The sequence below is a fragment of the Macrosteles quadrilineatus genome, unplaced genomic scaffold (assembly GCF_028750875.1).
Source record: "Macrosteles quadrilineatus isolate MER2022 unplaced genomic scaffold, UCM_ALF_1.0 Scaffold_2__2_contigs__length_208266976, whole genome shotgun sequence".
In the NCBI taxonomy this organism is placed as follows: domain Eukaryota; kingdom Metazoa; phylum Arthropoda; class Insecta; order Hemiptera; family Cicadellidae; genus Macrosteles; species Macrosteles quadrilineatus.
This window is the reverse complement of record NW_026542595.1, coordinates 105,727,156-105,743,594: the sequence shown is the minus strand read 5'-3', so window position 1 is coordinate 105,743,594 and position 16,439 is coordinate 105,727,156. Positions and strand designations below refer to the sequence as shown.

The 16,439-nt window shown below is 37.4% G+C and overlaps 2 protein-coding genes across 2 annotated transcripts in view; one reads left to right on the top strand and one right to left on the bottom strand.

Annotated features, from left to right (window-relative positions):
• The window catches only part of LOC128987077 (kynurenine/alpha-aminoadipate aminotransferase, mitochondrial-like), a 59,383-nt gene extending 53,422 nt beyond the window's left edge, over nucleotides 1-5,961 (bottom strand). Inside the window, exon 1 of the mRNA XM_054407767.1 lies at nucleotides 5,743-5,961. The gene's annotated coding sequence lies outside the window, so the exon portion shown is untranslated. The remainder of the gene's footprint in view (nucleotides 1-5,742) is intronic.
• Nucleotides 1-16,439, top strand: part of LOC128987078 (CD151 antigen-like) — a 56,097-nt gene that overhangs the window by 26,710 nt on the left and 12,948 nt on the right. The gene's annotated exons all lie outside the window — the stretch shown is intronic.

The window sequence follows — 16,439 nt, the reverse complement described above, 5'->3', positions numbered from 1 at the left end:
TGAATCAGCTGTAAGTCTTCTTCTCCAATTCAAAGTCCCTGGAGCAGTGGTCATGATGGAATAGACTACCCGTTCTACTTTTGTAATTGCCCAGGTTAGGTTTTAAGTTTCCATTTTCAGATTTCCCATTGAAACTTGGAAAAGATTGCAAGGTCAAAGTCCAGTAGTTGTCTGTCAGCAGGACATCATCTCCTATCTCGAAAGTCTCCCATTGAAAAGAAAAGTCCAGCTGTTAGCTATTAGACCACTAACAAGCAATACAAGGAAACTAAATGTAAAGGATTAAGAGTTTGGAGTAGTGCTATGATTTACGTTTCAAAATATAAACTCCAATTTAGAAAAAGACTCTAAAACAACAATTTTAAAATTGTTAATAAATATTTTACCTGGACGGTGACTTATGCTCCCCCCAGAGGGACCCTGTCCTCCAACACACAAAATTGACTCCCAGACTAAGAACACGTACTTAAAGCAATAGTCTTCTATAGGTCAGCACAACAAGTTATTGGTTCTACTCACACAACATTGCCAAACACTTCCTCTTTACCATTTGGTCCCACCTATAACAGGTAGACTGATCCCTGAGGGACACCTCTATCTACTGCAAGTTTATGAGATCTCACATCAGTGAATGTGCTGTTCCTGGTTTGCTTAATTTCAACAACTTGTTCCCTACTAATAAGAAAATGTGAAACCATGCAAGTGCTGTTTCTTCAAAACCAAGGGCATGAAGTTTGTCTAGTATCAGAATGTGACTGAGACAATCAAAAGGCCTTAAAGATCAAGAAAAATGCCTATGATAGTTTCACCTTCTTCGAGCCTATCCATAATGTCATCAAAAGGAAGAAATCAGAGCTGTTGACGCGTGTTTTTTGCTGGTGAAGCCGTGCTGTTTGTCCAGGACAGTGCCATTCTTCTTTAGATGATTTATTACTCTGGACAGAACTACTTTCTCCAACAACTTTGAGAAAATTGAAACCAAGAAAATAGGTCTATAATTGCCTAGTTCATGTTTGCATCCTAACTTGATCACTTTGGATGATTTCATTTTCTTAGGGACGAGGCCATGTTTGAAACTAAGATTGATACTATGGTTAAGAGGTTTTACAAGTTCCTCTTGACATTGATTGCTTCAACATCTGCGAAGACACTTCATTCAGCGCATTAGAAGTTTCATGCTGCAAGTTCTTCTTTGATGTAGGATTGAATACTGGATATTCAATTTGCCATTCAACTTGTGGCAAATTTGTCTTCTCCAAATCTTGATCTCCTTTTGTAAAAAAAAGGCTGTCCATTGCTTAACAGATTTGATATGAAAACCAAACTGTTAAGGAATTATGAAAGTATGTTCTTATATTAAACGTTTACCACTTGCTTTCATGACAGAAAATTCTTTAACCAAATAATACGGTCTAATCATAAACATTAACTCGTATCCTAGTTCTATAACCAAACAGTAAGGCACAAATCAAGAAATTAACCCTAAAATGATATAAACAAAATTTTGTCGACATTAGCGCTCAGTATCACTGTACATGAACTAGATACGAAAAACGAGCCTCAAAATTTACCATGGGATAAGAAGTCTACTTGTGTTGGTTATTCTATGATGAAACATATTTTTCTTTCTAACTTCTTGTTATTTTCAAATTTAATACACACCAAATTCTCAATGAGTTCAAACACTCTAACCCGGCACCTCCCACCCTGTAATCGAAGTAAACCTCAAAACTACAAGTGTGGAGGTAAGTTACAGTTGTAGATAGAATGGTAAGCAGGCAAATTACAAACAGTGTAGATGTATAAGTGTGGAGGTAAGTTACAGTTGTAGATAGAATGGTAAGCAGGTAAAGTAGAGATATTGTAGATGTATAAGTGTGGAGGTAGTTACAGTTGTAAAGCCTGTAAATTACTGACAGTGTAGATGTATAAGTGTGGAGATAAGTTACTGTTGTAGATATAATGGTAAGCAGGTAATGTAGAGATATTGAAGATGTATAAGTGTGGAGGTAAGTTACAGTTGTAGATAGAATGGTAAGCAGGTAAATTACAGACAGTGTAGATGAATAAGTGTGGAGGTATGTTACGGTTGTAGATATAATGATTAGCAGGTAAATAACAGATATTGTAGATGTATAAGTGTAGAGGTATTTTACAGTTGTAGATATAATGGTAAGCAGGTAAATTACAGACAGTGTAGATGTATACGTATGGAGGTAAGTTACAGTTGTATATAAAATGGTAAATAGGTAAATTATAGATATTGTAGATGTATAAGTGTAGAGGTAGTTACAGTTGTAGATAGAATGGTAAGCAGGAAAAGTAGAGATATTGTAGATGTATAAGTGTGGAGGTAAGTTACAGTTGTAGATAGAATGGTAAGCAGGTAAATTACAGACAGTGTAGATGAATAAGTGTGGAGGTATGTTACGGTTGTAGATATAATGATTAGCAGGTAAATAACAGATATTGTAGATGTATAAGTGTAGAGGTATTTTACAGTTGTAGATATAATGGTAAGCAGGTAAATTACAGACAGTGTAGATGTATACGTATGGAGGTAAGTTACAGTTGTATATAAAATGGTAAATAGGTAAATTATAGATATTGTAGATGTATAAGTGTAGAGGTAGTTACAGTTGTAGATAGAATGGTAAGCAGGAAAAGTAGAGATATTGTAGATGTATAAGTGTGGAGGTAAGTTACAGTTGTAGATATAATGGTAAGCAGGTAAAGTAGAGATATTGTAGATGTATATGTGTGGAGGTAAGTTACAGTTGTAGATAGAATGGTAAGCAGGTAAAGTAGAGATATTGTAGATGTATAAGTGTGGAGGTGAGTTACAGTTGTAGATATAATGGTAAGCAGGTAAAGTAGAAATATTGTAGATGTATATGTGTGGAGGTAAGTTACAGTTGTAGATAGAATGGTAAGCAGGTAAAGTAGAGATATTGTAGATGTATAAGTGTGGAGGTGAGTTACAGTTGTAGATATAATGGTAAGCAGGTAATGTAGAGATATTGTAGATGTATAAGTGTGGAGGTAAGTTACAGTTGTAGATAGAATGGTAAGCAGGTAAAGTAGAGATATTGTAGATGTATATGTGTGGAGGTAAGTTACAGTTGTAGATAGAATGGTAAGCAGGAAAAGTAGAGATATTGTAGATGTATAAGTGTGGAGGTGAGTTACAGTTGTAGATATAATGGTAAGCAGGTAAAGTAGAGATATTGTAGATGTATATGTGTGGAGGTAAGTTACAGTTGTAGATAGAATGGTAAGCAGGAAAAGTAGAGATGTTGTAGATGTATATGTGTGGAGGTGAGTTACAGTTGTAGATAGAATGGTAAGCAGGTAAAGTAGAGATATTGTAGATGTATAAGTGTGGAGGTAAGTTACAGTTGTAGATAGAATGGTAAGCAGGTAAAGTAGAGATATTGTAGATGTATATGTGTGGAGGTAAGTTACAGTTGTAGATAGAATGGTAAGCAGGTAAAGTAGAGATATTATAGATGTATAAGTGTGGAGGTAAGTTACAGTTGTAGATAGAATGGTAAGCAGGTAAAGTAGAGGTATTGTAGATGTATAAGTGTGGAGGTAAGTTACAGTTGTAGATAGAATGGTAAGCAGGTAAAGTAGAGATATTGTAGATGTATATGTGTGGAGGTAAGTTACAGTTGTAGATAGAATGGTAAGCAGGTAAAGTAGAGATATTGTAGATGTATAAGTGTGGAGGTGAGTTACAGTTGTAGATATAATGGTAAGCAGGTAAAGTAGAGATATTGTAGATGTATATGTGTGGAGGTAAGTTACAGTTGTAGATAGAATGGTAAGCAGGAAAAGTAGAGATATTGTAGATGTATATGTGTGGAGGTGAGTTACAGTTGTAGATAGAATGGTAAGCAGGTAAAGTAGAGATATTGTAGATGTATAAATGTAGAGGTGAGTTACAGTTGCAGATAGAATGGTAAGCAGTTTAAGTAGAGATATTGTAGATGTATATGTGTGGAGGTAAGTTACAGTTGTAGATAGAATGGTAAGCAGGTAAAGTAGAGATATTGTAGATGTATAAGTGTGGAGGTGAGTTACAGTTGTAGATATAATGGTAAGACGTAATGTAGAGATATTGTAGATGTATAAGTGTGGAGGTAAGTTACAGTTGTAGATAGAATGGTAAGCAGGTAAAGTAGAGATATTGTAGATGTATAAGTGTGGAGGTGAGTTACAGTTGTAGATATAATGGTAAGCAGGTAATGTAGAGATATTGTAGATGTATAAGTGTGGAGGTAAGTTACAGTTGTAGATAGAATGGTAAGCAGGTAAAGTAGAGATATTGTAGATGTATAAGTGTGGAGGTAAGTTACAGTTGTAGATATAATGGTAAGCAGGTAAAGTAGAGATATTGTAGATGTATATGTGTGGAGGTAAGTTACAGTTGTAGATAGAATGGTAAGCAGGTAATGTAGAGATATTGTAGATGTATAAGTGTGGAGGTAAGTTACAGTTGTAGATAGAATGGTAAGCAGGTAAAGTAGAGATATTGTAGATGTATAAGTGTAGAGGTAAGTTACAGTTGTAGATATAATGGTAAGCAGGTAAAGTAGAGATATTGTAGATGTATAAGTGTGGAGGTAAGTTACAGTTGTAGATATAATGGTAAGCAGGTAATGTAGAGATATTGTAGATGTATAAGTGTGGAGGTGAGTTACAGTTGTAGATAGAATGGTAAGCAGGTAAAGTAGAGATATTGTAGATGTATAAGTGTGGAAGTAAGTTACAGTTGTAGATAGAATGGTAAGCAGGTAAATTACAAACAGTGTAGATGTATAAGTGTGGAAGTAAAGTTACAGTTGTAGATAAAACGGTAAACACGTAAATTATAGATATTGTAGATGTATAAGTGTGGAGGTAAGTTACAGGTGTAGATAGAATGGTAAGCAGGTAAAGTAGAGATATTGTAGATGTATAAGTGTAGAGGTAAGTTATAGTTGTAGATAGAATGGTAAGCAGGTAAATTACAAACAGTGTAGATGTATAAGTGTGGAAGTAAAGTTACAGTTGTAGATAAAACGGTAAACACGTAAATTATAGATATTGTAGATGTATAAGTGTGGAGGTAAGTTACAGTTGTAGATAGAATGGTAAGCAGGTAAATTACAAACAGTGTAGATGTATAAGTGTGGAAGTAAAGTTACAGTTGTAGATAAAACGGTAAACACGTAAATTATAGATATTGTAGATGTATAAGTGTAGAGGTAAGTTATAGTTGTAAAGCAGGTGAATAAAAGATTTTGTAGATGTATAAGTGTGGAGGTAAGTTACAGTTGTAGATAGAATGGTAAGCAGGTAAATTACAAACAGTGTAGATGTATAAGTGTGGAAGTAAAGTTACAGTTGTAGATAAAATGGTGAACAGGTAAATTATAGATATTGTAGATGTATAAGTGTAGAGGTAAGTTACAGTTGTAAAGCAGGTAAATTACAGACAGTGTAGTTGTATAAGTATGGAGGTATATTACAGTAGTTGTAGATATAATGGTAAAAAGTAACCATCTGCTACTAAATTTAGAAAGTCTTGTTCTAAAGTGTTCTATTTTATCTATGAAATACTGTGTTATTCAACTTTTAAAAGTAGCTACAAGTAAGTAATATTGATAGAAGAACAGTTTTTTAACAAAACTTTCATATAACCATTCAAAGAAGGCAGTAAATAAACTTAAAAACATCTCAAATAGTTCTACTTACAAATTGGCTGCACATTTTCACATGTTTTCAGTGGTGTTTAAAACCACTTCAGACCACTTTTATTCCTAAATTAAGAGCACTGACAATGTGCAAAGTATTTTATATCACTGGGAATTGTATTCTGAATAATAATTAAAACAGTTTGATTATTATATAAACAAACTAACAAACATCACAAAAACAAATATAATTGACACTACTTTTTAAATTGGGTTCTGAATTCCTATGTATTGATCTGCTTAGATCATGATCTGGACAGGTTAGGAACTAGACCGGTTCAAAGACATGTTAGGCACTGGTGTCTAAACAATACAGACTGACGACAGCTTTTGAACCCTGACCTCACTGCACAATTTGTTTTTCAGGATTAATTTTGCCAACAGTGTCATTTAGAGGCTTCTGATTTACTAAAAAGAAGGTTTAGTAATTAAAAATTATTTTTGTTCATAGAATAAAATTACAAGTGCCTCAAATTCAATTTTATATTTTTTTATTATGAAATATGAAACCGTCATAACCTAACCAAACCAACCAAACGTGCTGACAATGAAAAAATCGAATGAAGGTTTATTAATCGAAAAAATAGTTCTGTTCATAAAATAAAATCATAAATGCCTCAAATCCTATTTGATAATTTTTTTATTATAAAATTAAACCATCATAACCTAACCAAACTAACCAGACTTGCTAATAATGAAAAATCAAATGAAGGTTTATCGTCGCGGTAATGATGTTCCCTCAGCCAATCAGAAGCCTCAAAATAATACTGAAGGCAACACTAATCCTGAAATAAAAATTCAGCGACCTCACTGACCACAGACAAACTGCTCCTTATCAATCAAGGACTGCTCATAGTACCTAATCAGCTGTATGTTTATTTCGAATTTGAACCATTTATGAACTACATCACTGGATATTAACTTAAATAAATTTTCTGCAAATGTGAATAATGTTTTCGATTAATGATGTGGTTTTTGCTAAGATAAAAGGTCATAAGCCACGGCCTGCTTTAATAACTACAATTGAAAAAGACAAATATAAGTTAAAATTTTTTGGAACTGGTCAAACTGGCACCTGCAAACAAATGGATATATTTGATTCCTCTATGTATGTAGAAAATATTTTACCGTCCAAGAAATTATCAAACCCACTAAAACTAGCAATTGATGAAGCTAATTCTTTTTGCAACAATACAGCAGATGAGTTTATTTATGATCCTGATAAACAAAATGAATCCGAGGATGGAACTAGTGTTTTAGAACTAAGCGAAATCAACAATCAACTTATGTTTGAAAAAAGGAAAATGGAAACGTCTCTGAGGTTAGCTGAAGAAGAGTCTGATGAGTTATCCTCTAAATTTAGAACTGAAATAGAAAATCTCAAGGTAGACATCTCTCATCTAAAAGGGCAGTTAAAAAATAAGGAATGCCTGATTAACAAACTAAATGAGGAACTAACACAAATGCATACAAACAAAGAAAGTAAATCTACTATGACTGCTGGGACCCAAACTGAACAAAACGCATCGAGTAATTCCACAATCAGTACAGTACTATCAAGTTCTAATTTGCTGTCTAACGTAACGTTTCAACCAAAACTATGTTCAAATGATAATTGGTTATCAGATGACACAATTTCTTCCTACTTTGCAATGCTTCAGTCAGAATCTCAAAAACTGAGAAATGACATATTGTTTATTGGGCCTGCAGTGTCGCAGCTATTGAAGCTCCAAACTAAAACAGACGTTGAGAAAACCTTAAACAACTTGTCTTTTAGTGATATGAAATTTGTTTTCTTCTGTATTAATAACAGCAACACTGTGAACTGGGAGGAAAATACTGTAAAAGGAGGAACGCACTGGAGTTTGGTTCTTTTCGACAGCCAAGCTAATTCGGCTTTACATTATGACTCAGCTCGGGGCATTAATAAGCGGCACGCGGAGACACTTCTACAGCAGATTGGGCTTAATGGTGTGGTTCTAGGGGATGCTGTGGTTGCACAGCAAGTACGCAACTTTGAGTACGGCTTACACGTCATTGTCACTGCACGACTGCTACTCTGTCAGCTGTGTGACGGCATTGTAAGCCCCCAACTTCCTAGCAGCAAAGGCAATGTCAATACTAAACAGTGGATTCATCCCATTGTAATGAAGGAAACAAAAAGAAGGATAAGACACAAAAGACAAAACATGCACCTGTACAAGAACAATCTTCACCAACAATTGCATTACAAAACAGCTTTGAAATATTATCATCTTCTGAGACCAATGATACAGTAGACATAGTTTTGCAATATAATCCACAATCATGTATTGAAACTATAGCAAACCATAAGTCAAAGAAGCAACCCCTGATAACAAACATACAACATAGTGACAATCATCTAGTTAGTAATGCTGGAGAGGGAAAGCGCAACATCTTAATCTTAGCAGATAGTCATGGAAGGGATATTTACTCGTACTTAACGAAGATTTGGCCTAACAGATTAGATAATATATGCAGCATATACAAGCCTAACGCCAAGCTCAATGGGGTTACAGAGAACCTTGTAGCACTTACAAAGTCATTCGGATCGGAGGACTACGTTATTATTATAGCTGGAACTAACGATGATCTCAGTGATGACAGCTCTGCTGGACCTCTACTTGATGCTTTTAAGAAGATCATTGATATGACAGCGCACACTAATTTGATTGTAGCAGAATTACCATACAAGTATCATGCAGCCCAACTAAATAATAAAGTTACTTGCTTGAATATGGAGATAGAGCAGTTGGTAAATAATGCTAAGCATGCAGTTCTGTTACCACTAGGTGACCTCTCCCGTACGCTGTACACAAAATACGGCCTTCACTTCAACAGATTGGGCAAAAATAAAATTGCTTGCATGTTGCAAGATATTTTTTATCCACAACCCCAAGACCCATCTTACAATGAGTTAACATTTGAAGAAAACATGGTTGATGTTAGGGACAAAAATATGAGACAAACTTTTGAAAAGTATAAAGCTGACTCCACAGTTGCGTTTGCTCATACTATTTCTGCCGACAAAAACTGTAATAGAAACATGAGCGCTGGAGTGGCAGTTACATTTAGACAAACATTCGGAAGGCCAAAAAAAGATGATTTCATTGATACTCAGCGTGCGAGATCATATTAAGCTTCACCAGTTTGTCTCAAATGCCCTATATTTTCATGTACAGACCGGAGCTAGGATCATCATCATCTTCCATGACCAGGACTCTGATCGAGTATTGAGAAATGGACTGTCTCATTCAGCTTTTCTGTCAAGACTTAGAAAGGAAATACAGAGGCATACAAAGTTGTCAGCTACTGAGCAGGATGCTGCTATGTCTGAAGCTGTGGCGACTCCAGGTCCATCACCCCACCATGACCATCCAACATCTCAGAGGCCAGACGATGATGTGCCTACCCTGGCCAGCCTCAACACCTTCCCTCCACTCACCCCATCACACTACCAGTTACAGCATAGTGAAAATATCAAGTGCAAAAGTGGTAGTGAAAAGCAGAGTACAAGTGATACCCAGGGTAATATTGATCTGCCAAAGACTCCCATTTCTGGCAGCAATGAGAATGATTTTTTATAGATAGGAAATTATTATTGTCAAAAAAGATACATTCAATTGATAATGAAATACACATAAATAATAGTCAAAATAACATGGATGATGTTCATTTAACTAACAAAAAACGACTGGAAAGTCAAACTTTTATGAATTTGGATTTTGAAAACCCACTAGACATCTCTGAAAATGTATCTTTTTTGCCAAATGGTTGGTTGAGCTGTAAAGATACTACTGTAAATAATGTAAAATAACAAACAAACATTCCTCTAACGTTTTAATTCTCCATCAAAATATCCAGCATTTTTCATCTCGTACTTCATCCCTTGAAATTATTTTAGACGAACTAAAGCCCCATTTTGTTATTCTTAGTGAACACAAGCTCAATAATGATGAAATTAATTTTGCACACATTTCTAACTATAATATTGTAAGCTATTACTGTAGGAAAACCTACTTAGGTGGAGGTGTTATGATTCTTTCTCGTGACTGTAACCATATTAAAGTTAAAAAAATTATAATTCCTGCAGTTGAAAATTTGGTTAAGGATAAGTATTTTGAATGTTGTATGATTGAGGCAAGAGTTAATGATTTCATATTTTTATTGGTTGGTTTGTATAGAACTCCAGGATCTGTATACGAAAATATTTTTCTTGAAAAATTAGATAACCTTTTGTGCTCTCGTAAGAAATACATTTTCATTTTCTGGTAACTTCTTAATTAAATCATAAGTAGTTTGTGCTCGTGTCTAGCAAATAATAATAGTGCTGCACCCTTTTGGGGCCAATTTCATAACTATTGTTTAAATACGACTTTCACAACACTTAGACTCAGTGAACCTCTTACACCCATTTCTAAAACAACCTGGGGCTGGTACATTAAGCTTGGTTGTGGCGACGATATTAAGTATACATTTGGTTTTAAAATAATAGACAGTTTTCGTGTCGTGGTAGGCTTTTTATCATCGAAATTATTTCGTGTTTGGGCTCAATGTTCTTGTTATTTGATGCAGGTTACAAAAATGACGTTATTTAATTGATTGGTGATCGACGGGATTTGAATCAGGGACCTCGGGGACCGAAGTCCAGTGTTCTCACACGAAACCAACTCGCTCCTCCCAAAAAATACAGTCGCACGTTGTTACAAATCAATGCTATGAGTGTACTGGGCATTACTTTTTGTGCCTTTTGTTGGAAGTGAGAATTTTATATGAAGCTTATCTCAGAAATCCCTCTGAGATATAAGTTATGCAAGAGCCAAGTGAAAACTTAAAGGGAAGGGATTAATAACTCCAATAGCAGAAGATCATATGAAAGGTTCATTAAACTATGTTCTCTTTGATTAGAAAATACCCCCGCTGCAGCAAACCTGCCGACTTAGCGAATCCGTCATACTAAACCGATTTTTACGATTGAGGTGTCATTCTTATGCTCATCATAGGTGCAAACGAAAGTCTTGTGATAAAAATTTAGAATGATGTAGCCCTTTATATTCTGAACAAAATGGTGTGACTCCCATTTTTGTAAAAATTTTGGTTCAAAAGTTATTGTAATTTATGTTATTTCCCATAAAAATCTCCATAAAATAACGAAAAATCTAAATTTTCGGGGCAAAAATAAGTTTCCCAATGTCCCCAGTGTCAATAAGCAAACTTTTTTAAATTAAAATAAAACTGCTTTTTCGTGGTGGGCCCTCCATAATAGTAGGCTATTTTTATATTTTAAATTACAATGCAAATACTAAACAATCTCTGTGGTTTTTACATTTATTTTTTCATTGAGATTAATCGAGTTTTTTCGGTGGACCTTGATCTCTAAAAAACTCATTTTTGACTTTTACTAGATTCTTTCCGGACTCTATATAATCGATAGTGCTCGTCAAGACGAGTGCAACGAGTATATTATTGCATATGTTAAGAAGATTACGAAATCGTGAAAAACTGGGCTATCAAGTATCTGAGGTCTTGGGGGACATAAGTAGCTGAATCATCAAATATGGTCCATCTAGACAGTTTTAAAACACATTAACATTTGGACAATCAAACAAGGGTGTTAAAACATCTTGTACAATTAAATCTACAGTTCTGTTGGGTCGATTTTGTTAAATGATGTGTCTTTGGAAGGCATAAACTCTTTGAGTTGCTTCTTCGTTTGATCTGTATTTTATAGCGGTATGTTTAATAGTATACAAATTATAAAGCATTAAAAGACTTTTTGTTTTGTAGTCTTTTTGCATGGACCTGTGTGTCATTTTACATCCAGGGTGTTCTCCGCAAACGAATGTCAAAAAGATTTTTCGTTTAGGCACTTACCTGAAGTCAGCTGTAAATAGTACACTTTGGTAAAACATGTCATTCATGAAGCATCAATATGAAACAATTGATGTTATTGTTACACTAAGGTATGTTGTCAAATGATTATGGATCTATTAACATCAAAAGCAGGGGTTTGAAAGTAAGTAGGTTTACACCTGGTGTATTTTCGAGAAAGCCTGTTCCTCGTTATTTTTGAGAGGTTGTTATAAAAAACAACATAATTAACAATAACTTTTGAACCGGAATTAGTGGTTTCGCTAGATAGTAGATAGGGACAGAGAGAATCTCGTTAATCCATTCATGCGCGTCACTAATTAGATGACGAGGCATTTGGCTATTTGTTGTGTTGGCAATAGCCACCAATGCCCCTAATTGGGTGAAAAGATTTTAGTAAAATTCCCTTGGCAAGCCAAGGTGGGTTTGTGTTTTATTTTACACCATCATCTAATGTCATCCTTAACTTCAGATCATAATCGTTTTTTTTTTCACTCTGTTGTTCTCTGTAATCCTCTTGAGCTTCTCTCTCTCTTTTCCGTTATCTCTATCAAAGCGCCCGAAGGACAACCACTGCCCCTGCGAGTCCAAACCTCAAACGTTGGGGCGTCCCTGAGGGGGAGTCAGAGACGGGGCCCCCAACCCCGCAGTACCAGTAATATCATCACAGCACTGGTGGACCGGGTTCCTCCCCACATAATCCTAGCCTAAATCTATGTGGGCCCTGCCAATTGCCACAGACTCACTCCCATCACTCCACAGATCACTCCCATGACCATACCCTTGAGTGTGACATGATCCGTGATCCCCAGGAGAGCCAAGTTCTTGAGTGTCCCCTGAGGAACCGCACCTCTTGATCCAAACACAACCGGCAAAACATCCACCTTATCTACACCCATACAATTTCTAACACTATTTACAATTTTTTTGTATTTAGTCATCTTCTCCTCAGCACCTTCTCTAAGTGAGTCTCCCTGTTCAAACCTGACAGTGACGTCCACGATCCAGGCCCTCCCCGGTGTTTTGATGACCAGGTCAGGGCGAAGGGGGTGGTCGTCCCCATCGATCAGCTGTTCCTTAGCGACTGTCCATCCAGCTCTCAAGCAAACTCCCTCTATCGTACCAACTATACTGTCATGTCTGTCAATCCGTCCTCCTCTGCCACAGGACACTGACCCAAAACATGAGCCAGTGTCTCGTTTTTCTCATGACACCGTCTACACTTGAGGTCGCATTCCTCGTCGATCCTTTTAAGGTACTCCCTGGGGGGGAACACATTGCTTCTCATCTTCAGCATGTCAATTTCTTCTCCCGGGAATAGTTCCTCCTTCTTAATCCAAATGTTGGCCAAACTGCTCCCTCTGAAGCCATGTATTCCCCTACCCTGAACCTCTTGCTGCTCCCATTCAGCGTTCTCCTTCTTCTTCCTCTTGACTTTCCATCTTTCAATAGCCTTGACATCCGTTGGCCACTCCAAGCCTAAATCTGCTGCCTCCCTGCGACACCTCTCGGCACTCCTTCCCGCAAACAAGTTTGTAAAAGCAACGTCTCCCATAGCCAGCTGACCCAAGTAGGCCTTCAAGCTCGATGCTCTGACCATATCTTCCAGTCTTACTAAGCCTAACCCACCATCGACCTTCCTTGAGTATAAAAGGCTATTCGAGGTTCCTGCCGGCAAATGATAAAAGTCCTTAACCTCCTTTCTTATCTCCCTATCCAGTGCCGAGAGACGTGTCTTGCCTGGTGGATCGGCTATCAATTGGTGGTAGTATGCAGGTAGTAGGTATTTGCTGATCAGCTCCAACTTTTGTCTTGGCTTGAGAGCTAGACGGGCACATCGCTTCACCGCATGTAGAGCTTCCACGCATGTCTTCTTGGAGGAGAATCCATTAGCTACACTAAATATCGAACCTAAATATCTAACTTCCTCTTCAACGCTAAAGTTCCTTAACCTAATGCCGTTGATGTGATGTGGCGAGGTGACAGCAATCCAAAACTTTCCCTTCTTCTTAACGCTAAAGACACCACATTTGTCAGCAGACAATCCTAGACATATTTTCCTAAGGTAATCTACAGTAGCATCTAGTCCCCTCTGCAGGGCCTCGGGAGTTCTGTACATTAGAACCAGGTCACCCGCAAAAGCCAGCACTGGCACTCTTTCCTCTTCCACTAAGAAACAGCCCTCTATCTCACGCAGCTCATCCAAAAGGGGGTTCAGTACTAGATTGAACAGTAGAGGTGAAAGTGGGTCGCCCTGCTTTACACCCCTCTTTATACTGATTTCAAATCCCCCGCAATTCTTGAATTTGGTCTTTATATCGTCATACATGCCCCCAATGTAGGATCTGAAGCTACGAGAGACCCTCTGTGCTTTCAGGACCTCGAGAATGGCTTTTCTTGGCACACAGTCAAAAGCCTTGCTTATATCCAGAACTGCAGCGCATAAGGAGTCTTGATTACCCAATCTAATAATCTCATCCATCATTCTGACGTTGCCGAAGCACCCGTTCCCTTCAACAAAACCCTTCTGCCTAGGAGAGAGAGTTATAAGGCTCCTAAGCTTCGACTCCAGTATGCCACTGAACAGCCTTGCCAATATGTTACCCACGGTGATTGGACGCCACCCACCCGGCAGCGACAGGTCCTTTCCCTCCTTTGGAATCATGGATGTTAGATTCCTTCGCCAAGCAGTTGGAAAGTACCGCTTAGCCAGCAGGAGGTTGAAGACACCCGCCAACAGCCCACAAATGCCCCGCACACCCTGTAGATTTTCCTTTCTTAAGCCGTCTGGACCAGGGGCGCCCCTAGGCTTCAACTTCTTCAAGCGGTTCCTCACTTCCGAGGCTGTCACCGGAGTGAGAGAGCCAGAATGAGGTCCCTCCGGCAAAATCAATTCACATGTTCCATCAGTGCTCCAAAGCTCTGTGTACGCTCTTCTTAAGTCGTCCACTGGCGGCAGTACTTCTGGCGTTTCATTGAGCAATCCCCTCAACTGGTTCTTTCTGACCAAATCAGCCAATCGTTTTGGGCAATCCCTATACAGGTTCTGCGTGTCTGCATACCTTTTGCGTTTGAGACTGGTTCTATTAGTTCTAATTGCTCTCGTCTTGCTCTTAGCTCCACCTCTCGGATCAGCAGTGGTTGACTCTGCAAGAGACCGACATATCCTTTCAATAAATTCTTCAATCCAGTCCGCACCCAGGCTGTTGTTCACCACCCATGAGTCCTTTAACTCAGTTGCAAGATCATGAGTTTGTTCTTGCTCACACCACTCGGCCCTAAGAGAGTCATAGTTACTCCCGCCGTTTACCCGCGGGCGTCGATGATACAACGGCGTAATTATGTCAGATTCGTTAACAAGAGTGTTTGTAGCCTACAGGGTGAAGAGAGGATTGACAGTAGGGGGAATAGGGGTGGATACAATGAGTTACTTTATTTGCTATATAGTAAGCTATTGTAACTTATACAAGTGACAGTGGACAGTGGTGGTGGATTGATTGTGGAGATGTAGCCTGCAGCGCTGCCCTGGAGCCGCGTCGCAGTGGGAAGGCTCTCTGTAGACGCGCTTCACGATTTCATTTGCATATTTTGCAGGAAAACTACAGACCATGCGAATGTAGATTTTTTATCACGATTCCCAACTGAACACACTTCAATCAATCATGTGGATGACTGTAGTCTATTTCAAATCAGCCAGCTGGACTCGTTTATGCCTTGCCGTTGGACGGTAGGCTTGGATACCTTCGGCACTGCCTATGGCGTAGGTATGAAGGACTCTTAACGTTCCTACGTTTTTGGATTTTCTGCCCATAACGGCAAACTAAATGGTTGAAGCATATTACAACATTGTTTATTAATATAAAAAGCTACAAAATATCTCATTTTAAAGGTTTTAAAACCACGGATGTGATTTGCTTTCTAATTTTTAATTTTAATTGTTATATTTTGTCAAACTACATAAATATCTTCTATATTATTAATATGCAACATGGAACTTTGTGAACAATAAGGCATCAATAAGATTTGACCCCAAATGTTAAATATAACAAAATGTTCGTCTAGGTGTGTAGATTTGCAAACTGACCTTGGGAATTTGCCTTCTTTAAATGATGTATTTATAAGATAAACCAGAGGAGAGATGAGTTCTTGAGAGCAGTGCTTTATCATCTTAGAGGAAAACTCATCTATTACACTTGATGTTTTGGCTTTTACGGACAGTGTAGATGTATAAGTATGGAGGTAAGTTACAGTTGTAGATTGAACGGTAAGCAGGTAAATTACAGACAGTGTAGATGTATAAGTGTGGAGATAAGTTACAGTTGTAGATAGAATGGTAAGCAGGTAAATTACAAACAGTGTAGATGTATAGTGTGGAGGTAATTAAGTTACAGTTGTAGATAATATGGTAAGCAGGTAAATTACAAACAGTGTAGATGTATAGTGTGGAGGTAATTAAGTTACAGTTGTAGATAATATGGTAAGCAGGTAAATTACAAACAGTGTGGATGTATAAATGTAGAGGTAAAGTTACAGTTGTAGATAAAATGGTAAACACGTAGATTATAGATAATGTAGATTTATAAGTGTGGAGGTAAGTTAACGTTGTAGATATACCTGGTGTCCAGCCTAAAGTTTTCCAATAGCTAACTTTTTAATTTTACATCCGACAAACAACTTCTTATGGGGGACTTCCCTTTATTTTTTATTCTGCATTTTGGGGCGATTTCGAAATTTTTCTAAATGGCCGCCATTTTCCAATATGGCGGACAACTTTGTTTTTTCTTATGGAACACCCTGTATTTTATG